Here is a 10,853-nt window from a genome sequence, read left to right on the forward strand (position 1 = left end):
AGAAGGATTTCTCTCAGCCGGGCATGGTGGCATGGCACATGCCTTTAATCTCAGCACTCTGGAGGCAGAGGTAGGAGGATCATCATGAGTTGGAGGTTACAATGAAACTATATAGTGAATTTCAGGTCAGCCTGAGAGCTAGAGTGAGACCCTACCTTGAAAAACAAACCAAAAAAAAAAGAAGGATTTCTCAGTGACCTTGCAGCCCAAATATGTGGCGTCTTCAGCAATAGGGTCTTTTTTTTTTTTTTTTTTTCTTCGAGGTAGGTTTTCACTCTACTCCAGGCTGACCTGGAATTCACTATGTAGTCTCAGAGTGGCCTTGAACTCATGGTGATCCTCCTACCTCTGCCTCCTGAATGCTGGGATTAAAGGCATACACCACCACACCTGGCTTAGCAATAGGGTCTTAATCATCTATTCCCAGTGGGAAACCAAGAGCCTTAGCAATGGCTTGTACAGTTTTGAGGGCATCAGGGACCTCTCTGGCCAACAACTCACTGGAAGGTATCCCATTCCTGGGACTGAATTTTTTTCTAGTAACAATCTATGGCTTCTGGGTGTGCTGTTGTCCATAAAAGTAGTTTTCCATTACAGCTTATTCAAACCCTCATAGATTTTTTAAAAATCTATGTTGTTTTTTTTTTTTTTTATTTGTTTGAGAGTGACAGAAAAATAAAGGCAGAGAGAAAGAGAAAGAATGGGAATGCCAGAGCCTCCAGCCACTGCAAGTGAACTCCAGAGGTGTGTGCCCCCTTCTGCATCTGGCTAACGTGGGTCCTGGGGAATTGAGCCTCGATCCTTAGGCTTCACAGGCAAGCACTTAACCACTAAGCCATCTCTCCAGCCCCCCTCTTTGATTTTTATTAACCCTCCTCCCACCCTTTTACTCAATATCATCACCTGACTTCAATTAGGTCATTCCAGCCCCAGTAATCTGTTCATCTACTTACATATATATAATAGCATCCCCTTAAATCCTCCCTCTCTTCTGTCCCTTTTAGGCCCTTTCTAGTTTACTGGCCTGTGCTACTGAGTTTTATTCCAACTCACATACAAGTCTGATACATACAAGTAGCTAGGATCCACATATGAGGGAGAACGTGTGGCATTTAGATTTCTGGGCCTGGGTTACCTCACTTAGTATAAGCCTTTCTAGGTCCATCCATTTCCCTGCAAATTTCATGATTTCATTTTTCTTTACCACTGAATAGAACTCCATTGTATAAATGCTCCACATCTTCATTATCCATTCATCAGTTGAGGGACATCTTGGTTGGTTCCATTTCCTAGCTATGAACAGAGTGGCAATAAGCATGTTTGTGCAAGTATGTCTAAGATAGTGAAAAGAATCCTTAGTATATATGCCTAGGAGTGGTATCGCTGGGATATGGTAAATCTATTTTTAGCTGTCTCAGGAACCTCCACATTGATTTCCACAATGGCTGTACCAGTTTGCTTTCCCAACAGTGTAGAAGGGTTTTTCTATTTCTGCATCCTTGCCAACATTTATTGTCATTTGTTTTCTTGATGATAGCTAGCTATTCTGACAGGATTGAGATGGAATCTCAAAGTAGTTTTAATTTGCATTTCCCTGATGGCTAAGGATATAGAACATGTTTTTAAATTTTTTTATTTATTTATTTGAGAGCGACAGACACAGAGAGAAAGACAGAGGGAGAGAAAGAGAATGGGTGTGCCAGGGCTTCCAGCCTCTGCAAACAAACTCCAGATGTGTGCGCCCCCTTGTACATCTGGCTAACGTGGGACCTGAGGAACCGAGCCTCAAACCGGGGTCCTTAGGCTTCACAGGCAAGCGCTTAACCACTAAGCCATCTCTCCAGCCCAGAACATTTTTAAGATGCTTATAGGTCATCTGTATTTCTTCTTTTGAGAACTCTCTATATCTCTATATAGTTCCATAGCCCCCCTTTTTTATGGAGGGTCTCACTCTACCTGGAATTCACTATGTAATCTCAGGCTGGCCTTGAACTCACAGCAATCCTCCTACCTCTGCCTCCTGAGTGCTGAGATTAAAGGCATGCACCACCACGCCTGGCCATAGCCCATTTTTTTAATTGGGTTGTTGTCTTATTATTTAGTTTTCTGAGTTCTTTGTATATCCTGGATATTAATTCTCTGTCAGATGTATCACTGGCAAAGATTTTCTCCCATTCTGTAGATTACCTCTTTGTCCTTTGCTGTACAAAAGCTTCATAATTTCATGAGGTCCCAATGGTTGATTAATGGTTTTATTTCCTGAGCAACTAGGATTATATTCAGAAAATCATTGCCTATGCCAATATGTTGAAAGTTTTCTCCTACTTCTTCCTCTAGCAGTTTTAGATTTTCAGGTCCAATACTAAGGTCTTTCATATATTTGGACTTGCTTCTTATGCATGGAGAGAAATAATCTATTTTCATCCTTCTACATATAGATATCCAGTTTTCTGAGCAACATTTATTGAAGAGACTATCTTCTTTTTAATATATATATATATATTCAAGGATTTTTGTGCTTCCAAATGAATTTTAGGATTTTTTTATTGACAACTTCTATACTTACAGACAATAAAGCATGATAATTCCCTCTCCTCCCCACCTTACCCTTCACAACATCACTCTCTAGCATATCCCCTCCCTCTCTCCGTTAGTCTCTCTCTTATTGTGATGTCATTGTCTTTTTCTATTATGAGGGTCTTGTGAAGGTATTGCTACACACTGCGAGGTAGTGGATATTGAAGCCAATTTCTGTCTGGACAGCTGCATTGTAAGGAGTCGTACCCTTCCTTTGGTTCTTACATTATTTCTGCCACATCTTCCACAATGGACCCAGGGCTGGGCACTCCATCACTTCTTCTCAGTGCTTTGTTGCCTTTTGTGGTCCCAGTGGTCACTGCCATCTGAAAAGAGAAACTTCTCTAACCAAAAGTGAGAGTAGCATTAATATACAAATATTAACATTAAGTGTAGTGCTTACAGAGCAGTTTGGTTACAATAATACATGCATTTAGCCAGACAAGAACCAACTTTATACCCCTAAGGCTCATGACCTCCCCTGCCATAGGCTTTTGATTAAGTTTTCAGTACCAAGCCTGTATTCCCTCCCATAGAGTGGGACTCCAGTCCAATTAGAGATCATTTGATTTTCCCCAGAGCAGACATGCCATTATTGCACCCGTTCAGTCATTTGGCCTGTCTGGCCAAACTTGAGGCTTCCAATGTCCACTGTTTTCACCACTGATGACTTCTGTCTCCCATAGGGCTTGATTAATGTAATCTGTTCTTGTACTTACATATAAATAATACCATCCCCTTACATCTTTCCCTCTCCTCCCTCCCTTATAGCTTTTCTCTAGCTCACTGGCCTCTGCTACCAATATTTGGTTCCATCTCACACACACAAGTCTAAACATTTGTAGTTAGCATCCACAAATGAGAAAGACTATGCAATGTTTGGTTTTCTGGGCCTAGGTTACCTCAATCCTTTCCAGATCCATCCGTTTCCCTACAAATTTCTTAATTTCATTTTTCTTTACTGCTGAATAGAACTCCATTGTGTAAATGTACCACATCTTTATCATCCATTCATCTGTTGAGGAACATCTAGGCTGGTTCCATTTCCTAGTTACAGTGAATAGAGCAGCAAAAACATGCTTGTGCAAGTACCTCTAAGGTAGTGAGAAGAGCCCTTAGGATATATGCCTAGGAGTGCTATAGCTGAATCATATGGTAAATCTATTTTTAGCTGTCTCAAAAACCTCTACACTGATTTCCACAATGGCCCATTTAGTATTATGTTGGCTGTAGGTTTGTCATAAATTGCTTTTATTATGTTGAGATATGTGCCTTCTATTCTCAGTTTCTGTAGAACTTTTACCATGAAGGGATGTTGGATTTTGTCTAATGCCTTTTTTACATCTACTGAGATGATCATGTGAATTTTATCCTTCCGTCCATTTATATAGTGTATTACATTTATTGATTTGCTTATGTTGAACCATCCCTGCATCTCTGGGATAAAGCCAACTTGGTCAGGGTGAATAATCTTTCTGATAGATTTTTGCATTCTGTTTGCCTATATTTTGTTGAGAATTTTTACATCTATGTTCATGATTGGTCTGTAATTTTCTTTTTTGTTCTGTCTTTGTCTGGTTTTAGTATTAGGGTGATGCTGGTTTCATATAAGGAGTTCATTAGAATTCCTTCCCTTTCTATTTTTATGGAAAAGTTTGAGAAACTGTGGTATTAGTTCTACCATGAAGGTCTGGTAAACTTCACTAGTGAATCCATCTGGGCCTGGACTTTTTTTAATTGGGAGACTTTTTATTTTTCATTATTTTTTATTTTTGGTTTTCCAAGGTATGGCCTCATGCTATCTCAGGCTGATCTGGAATTCACTGAGAAGTCTCAGACTGGCCTCAAACTCTTGGCAATGTTCCTACCTCTGCCTTCCAGGTGTTGGAATTAAAGGCATGCACCAGAACGTCAGGCTAGTTGGGAGACTTTTCATAACTGCTTAGATCTCTGTACTTATTATAGGTCTATTTAAATGGTTTGTCTCTTCTTGATTTAATTTTGGTAGGTCATATGAATCAAGGAAATCATCCATTTCTTTCAGATTTTCAAACTTTGAGGTGTATATATTCTTAAAGTATACCCTTTGATTTTCTGAATTTCTTTTGTTGTAATGGTGCCTTTTTCATCTCTAATTTTATTAATTTGTGTCTCTTCTCTCTTTCTTTTAGTCAGATTTGCTAAGGATTTATCAATCTTGTTTATCTTTACAAAGAACCAACTCTTTGTCTCATTGATCCTTTGGATTTTTTTTTATTCCATTAATATCTGCCCTAATTTTTATTATTTCTCCCCATCTGTTGAGTTTTGGTTTGCCTTGTTCTTCTTTTTCCAAGGCTTTAAGGTGAAGCATTAAATTGTTTACTTGTGAATACTCTAATTTATTTATTTATTTCTTCCTTCCCTTCCTCCCTTCCTTCCTTCCTTCCTTCCATCCTTCCTTCCTTTCTTCTTCCCTCCCTCCCTCCCTCCATCCATCCATCCATACCTCCCTCTCTTTCTTTCTTTCTTTCTCTTTTGGTTTTTCAGGGTAGGGTTTCACTCTAGCCCAAGCTGACCTGGAATTCACTCTATTCTCAGGGTGGCCTTGAACTCATGGAGACCCTCCTACCTCTGCCTCCCAAGTGCTGAGATTAATGGTGTGCACCACCATGCCCAGCTTCTAATTTCTTTCTTTTCTTTCTTTTTTTTTTTCTTTTTTTCCCAAGGTAGGGTTTCACTCTAGTTCAGGCTAACTTGGAATTCACTCTGTATCCTCAGGGTAGCCTTGAATTCATGGCGATCCTCCTCTGCCTCCTGAGTGCTGGGATTAAAGGTATGTGCCACCACTACCAGCTCTAATTTCTTATCTTTTGTTTTTGTTTTTTGTTTTGTTTTTCGAGGTAGGGTCTCATTCTGGCCCATGCTGACCTGGACTTAACTATGTAAACTCAAGGTGGCCTCGAACTCATGGCAATCCTCCTACCTCTGCATCCCAAATGCTGGGATTAGTGGTGGGCACTACTGGCATCTTCTAATTTCTTAATATAGGCACTTAGAGCTATAAATTTCCCTCTTAGGATTTCCTTCATGTGTCCCAAAGGTTTTGGTATTTTGTATTCTCATCATCATTTGATTCTATGAATTTATTGATTTCCTTTTTGATTTCTTCAATGACCCATTCATCATTCAATAGTTTACTTTAGTCTCCATAAATTTCTATATGCTCTGAAGTTTTTCTTGTTGCTGATTTGTAGTTTAATTCCATTGTGGTCATATAGAGTACAAGGGTTTATTTGAGTTTTCCTGTATTTGTTAAGATTTGCTTTGTGTCTTAATATATAGTCTATTTTGGAGAATGTTCCATGTGCTGCTGAGAAAAATGTATGTTCTGCAATGTTTGGATGGAATATTCTGTAGATATCTGTTAAATCCATTTGTTCCATCCATGACATGATTTAATCCAGATGTCTCTGTGTTTACTTTTTGCCAAGATGACTTGTCAATTGATGAGAATGGGGTGTTGAAATCACCCACTACAATTGTGTTTGATATTATCTGTGACCTTAAGTCTAATAGTGTTTTTTTGATGAAATTGGGAGCCCCCATGTCAGGTGCATATACATTTAGGATTGTAATGTCCTCCTGTTGGAGTGTTCCTTTAATCAGTATAAAATGACCTTCTTTATCTTTCCTCACTTATGTTGGTTTGAAGTCTATCCTGTCAGATATTAGAATAGCAACCCCTGCTTGTTTCCTAGGCCCATTTGCTTGAAATACCATTTTCCATCCTTTTTTAAAAATTTTTATTTATTTATTTGGGAGTAACAGACAGAGAAAGAGGCAGAGAGAGAGAGAGAAAGAGAGAGAGAGAGAGAGAGAGAGAGAGAGAGAGAGAGAGAGAGAGAGAGAAGATGGGCGCTCCAGGGCTTCCAGCCACTGCAAACGAACTCCAGACACGTGCCCCCCCGCTTGTGCATCTAGCTAACGTGGGTCCTGGAGAATTGAGCCTTGAACCAGGGTTCTTAGGCTTCACAGGCAAGCGCCTAACCGCCAAGCCATCTCTCCAGCCCCCATTTTCCTAGAGGCAACAATCAGCCTTTTAATCTAGTCTGCAAGCCTGTGTCTTTTGGTTGGCACATTGAGGCCATTGATGTTAAGAGTTATTACTGAGGGCTGGAGAGATGGCTTAGCGGTTAAGCGCTTGCCTGTGAAGCCTAAGGACCCCGGTTGAGGCTCGGTTCCCCAGGTCCCACGTTAGCCAGATGCACAAGGGGGCGCACGCGTCTGGAGTTCGTTTGCAGAGGCTGGAAGCCCTGGCGCGCCCATTCTCTCTCTGTTTCTCTCCCTCTATCTGTCTTTCTCTCTGTGTCTGTCGCTCTCAAATAAATTAATTAATTAATTTAAAAAAAAAGAGTTATTACTGAAGCCAGGTGTGGTGGTGCATGCCTTTAATCCCCAGCACTTGGGAGGTAAGAGGATCACTATGAGTTTGAGGCCACCCTGAGACTGCATAGTGATTTCCAGGTCAGCCTGGACTAGAGTAAGACCCTACCTTGAAAAACAAAAACAACAACAGCAACAACAAAGGCTTATTATTGAAGGTATATGTTTATTCTTGTCATTCTTCTTGTTTTGTAGTTTTCTCATGTGTGTGCTTTGCTTTCTCTTCAGCATGAAGGATTTCTTCAATTATTTTCTGTAGAGCTCACTTAGTTAGTTTTCATAAATTCCTTTAGCCTTTCTTCTTCTTCTTCTTTTTTTTTTTTTTTTTTTTTTTTTGGTTTTTTGGGGTAGGGTCTCATTCTAGCCCAGGCTGACCTGGAATTCACTATGGAGTCTCAGGGTGGCCTCAAACTCATGGCATTCTTCCTCCCTCTGCATCCCAAGTGCTGGGATTAATGGTGTGCACCACCATGCCCAGCTCCTTTAACATGTTTTTGTTGTGAATGTCCTTACTTCTCCTTCAATTTGGATAGCTAGCTTTGCAGGATAAAGTAATCTTGGTTGACAGTTGTTATCTTTCAAAAGGTGGAATACATCATTGCAAGCCCTTCTGGCTTTTAAAGGTTGTGTTGAGTAATCTGCTATTATCCTGATAGGCTTGCCTTTATAGATGACTTGCTTTCAATATATTTTCTTTGGTCTTTGTGTTTAGTAGTTTAAGTATAACATGGTGGAGAGGTTCTTTCCAGGTTTTGTCTGTTTAGTGCTATAAAAGCTTCCTGTATCTGCACTGGCATTTCTTTCCCAATTTGGGGAATTTCTTCTTCTATGATTTTGTTAAAATGCCTACTATTGCCAGGTGTGGTGGCATATACCTTTAATCCCAGCACTCGGGAGGCAGAGGTAGGAGGATCTCTGTGAGTTACCCTAAGACTACGCAGTGAATTCCAGGTTAGCCTGGACTACAGTGAAACCCTACCTTGAAGAAAAATAAAAATAAAAAAATAAGAAAGAAAACACCTATTATGCCTTTGGGTTGAAATTCTTTTCCTTTTGCTATACCCCCAATTCTTGTTTGAACTTTTCATAGTGTACAGATTATCTTGAAATTCTTATTCATACCTTCCTATTAGCTTGTCTTTCTCTTTTTTGGACTGTAGTACATCTGCCACCTGGTCTTCTACCTTAGATATTCTGTTCACTCCTTCATCCATCCTACTTTCCACAGAGTTTTTTCTCACTTTAGCTCAGGCTGACCTGGAATTCTCTATGTAGTCTCAGGGTGGCCTCGAACTCATGGTGATCCTCCTACCTCTACTTCCTGAGTGCTGGGATTTAAAGGTGTGTGCCACCATGCCCAGCTCCACAGAGTTTTTTTTTATTTGATTTACTATGGCTTTCAGTGTTAATATTGCTGCCTGGGTTTTCTTCAGTATTTCTTTTTTTTTTTAATTTTTATTAGCATTTTCCATGATTATAAAAAAAATATCCCATGGTAATTCCCCCACACACACTTTCCCCTTTGAAATTCCATTCTCCATCATATTACCTCCCCATCTCAATCATTGTACTTACATATATACAATATCAACCTATTAAGTACCCTCCTCCCTTCCTTTCTCTTAGTATTTCTTTTTTTAATAATATAATAACTATTATTATTATTATTTTTTTGGTGGGGGGTTCAAGGTAGGGTTTCATTCTAACTCAGGCTGACCTGGAATTTACTATGTAATATCAGGGTGGCCTCAAACTCACGGTGATCCTCCTTGTCTGGCTTAACAATTATTTTTATTTGTCCTTGTCTGGCTTAATAATTATTTTTATTTGGATATTTTTGGGGGGTGGTTGAGGTAGGGTCCCACTCTAGCCTGACCTGGAATTCCCTATGTAGTCTCAGGGTAGCCTTGAACACAAAACGATTCTCCTACCTCTGCCTCCTGAGTGCTGGGATTAAAGGCTTCAGTATTTCTATTTCCTTACTCATGTCTTATAATGATCTCCTTATGTCATTAAGCTGATTTCCTGTGTCCTCTTTCAGGAGTTGTTTTGTTTTTCTTCTTCTTTAATTCCTTTGTTTTCTTCTTTGATTTCTTTGAGTATAGATAAGATCATTTAAAAAAATCTTTGTCAGACATTTAATCTAAAACAGTCTCACTGGAGTTCATTTCTGATGTGTGTGTGTATATATATATATATATACACACATACATACATATATACATACATACATATATACATATACATATACATATACATATATATATTTGCTGTTGTTTTGGTTTTTTGGGGTTTTTTTTTTTTGGTTTTTCGAGGTAGGGTCTCACTCTGGTCCAGTGTTAACTCTGTCATCTCAGGGTGGCCTTGAACTCATGGCAATCCTCCTACCTCTACCTCCCGAGTGCTGGGATTAAAGGTGTGCACCACCACACCCAGCTCTTGTTTTGTTTTTCAAGGTAGGGTTTCACTCTAGCTCAGGCAGACCTGGTAGTCACTATGTAGTCTCAGGGTAGCCTTGAAGTCATAGCGATCCTCCTACCTCTGCCTCCCAAGTGCTGGGATTAAAGGCGTGCACCACCACACCTGGTCTGAATTTATAATTTTTGGTGGGTTTTTACTGTCTTGATTCTTTGTGTTTCTTGTATTATAATGTAGTGATTTTTTGCATCCCGAGTTGATTTGATGCTTGGGTTTTCTAATTATCTGCAGTGCTCTTAGACTTGGAAATCAAACTTTATGTACCTTCAGAGTAGAAGTTTAAGGTGCCAAGAGTAGCTCTTGCCGGGCGTGGTGGCGCACGCCTTTGATCCCAGCACTCGGGAGGCAGAGGTAGGAGGATTGCCATGAGTTCAAGGCCACCCTGAGACTACAGAGTTAATTCCAGGTCAGCCTGGACCAGAGTGAGACCCTACCTGGAAAAAAAAAAAAAAGAAAAGAAAAGAGTAGCTCTTGTACTCCAATCCAACTGCAGAAGTAACCCCAGGTGTTGAGTTTGCCTGCTATTCAAGTATTCTAGTCAGCTGGGTAGAGCAATTTACTGGCAAGATTCTCAACTTCTACTGAGCAATATTCAGTAAAAACCAGTACAGAGTATGCAAGTATGAGGATTGAAACAAACAGATAACCTTAAATCCACAAACCCTAAGAGTATGTATTGCTCTACACACTTAATCCTGTCAGCTGGGAGGTTGAGATTTCTGTTCTGAAATGGGTTCCAGACCCTGTCCCCAGTAACGACAGAAGAAAAACACAAAGGTCCTATGAACATGGGTCTTAGGCTCCTGAGGCAAGCACCTTAACGGTTCCTAAGCCATCTCTCCCCTTCCTACCTGGGAACATTCCTGACAGCAAAGCATGATCTCTAGTATAGTATCACTCATTACTCTAGGTAATTTTTTTCATTGTAATTACTGCACAAGGCCACAGGATGTCGCTCCTTAACTGAAAATCTGTTCCAAATCCATTCAACAATAAAACTAATGCCAGTGTAATTCAACACAAAAACCAAGTACTAACACACTCAAGACTCAAGAATTGTTGCAGAAGAGGAGACCAGAAGATTGTAAGAGCCACAGGGTAGATAGAAATATCCTAAGGTATAGCTTTCCCCACCCCCAAACTAACAGGGCTCCCTAATTACCCCATAGTGAACATCGATAACCCTACTGAGGAGGGCCCCAGGGAAATGGGTATGGGGTCACAGGCATACAAGACTGTAACCTATGTTATATATATGTGTGAATGTGTTTACATTTATAATATTATTATAAATATAATAATTTAATATAATAAATACAATACAAAATATTTATTATATTTATTTATATAAAAGAATGCCAGGTGTGGTGGTG

Source organism: Jaculus jaculus, chromosome 1 (genome assembly GCF_020740685.1).
Source record: "Jaculus jaculus isolate mJacJac1 chromosome 1, mJacJac1.mat.Y.cur, whole genome shotgun sequence".
Lineage (NCBI taxonomy): Eukaryota > Metazoa > Chordata > Mammalia > Rodentia > Dipodidae > Jaculus > Jaculus jaculus.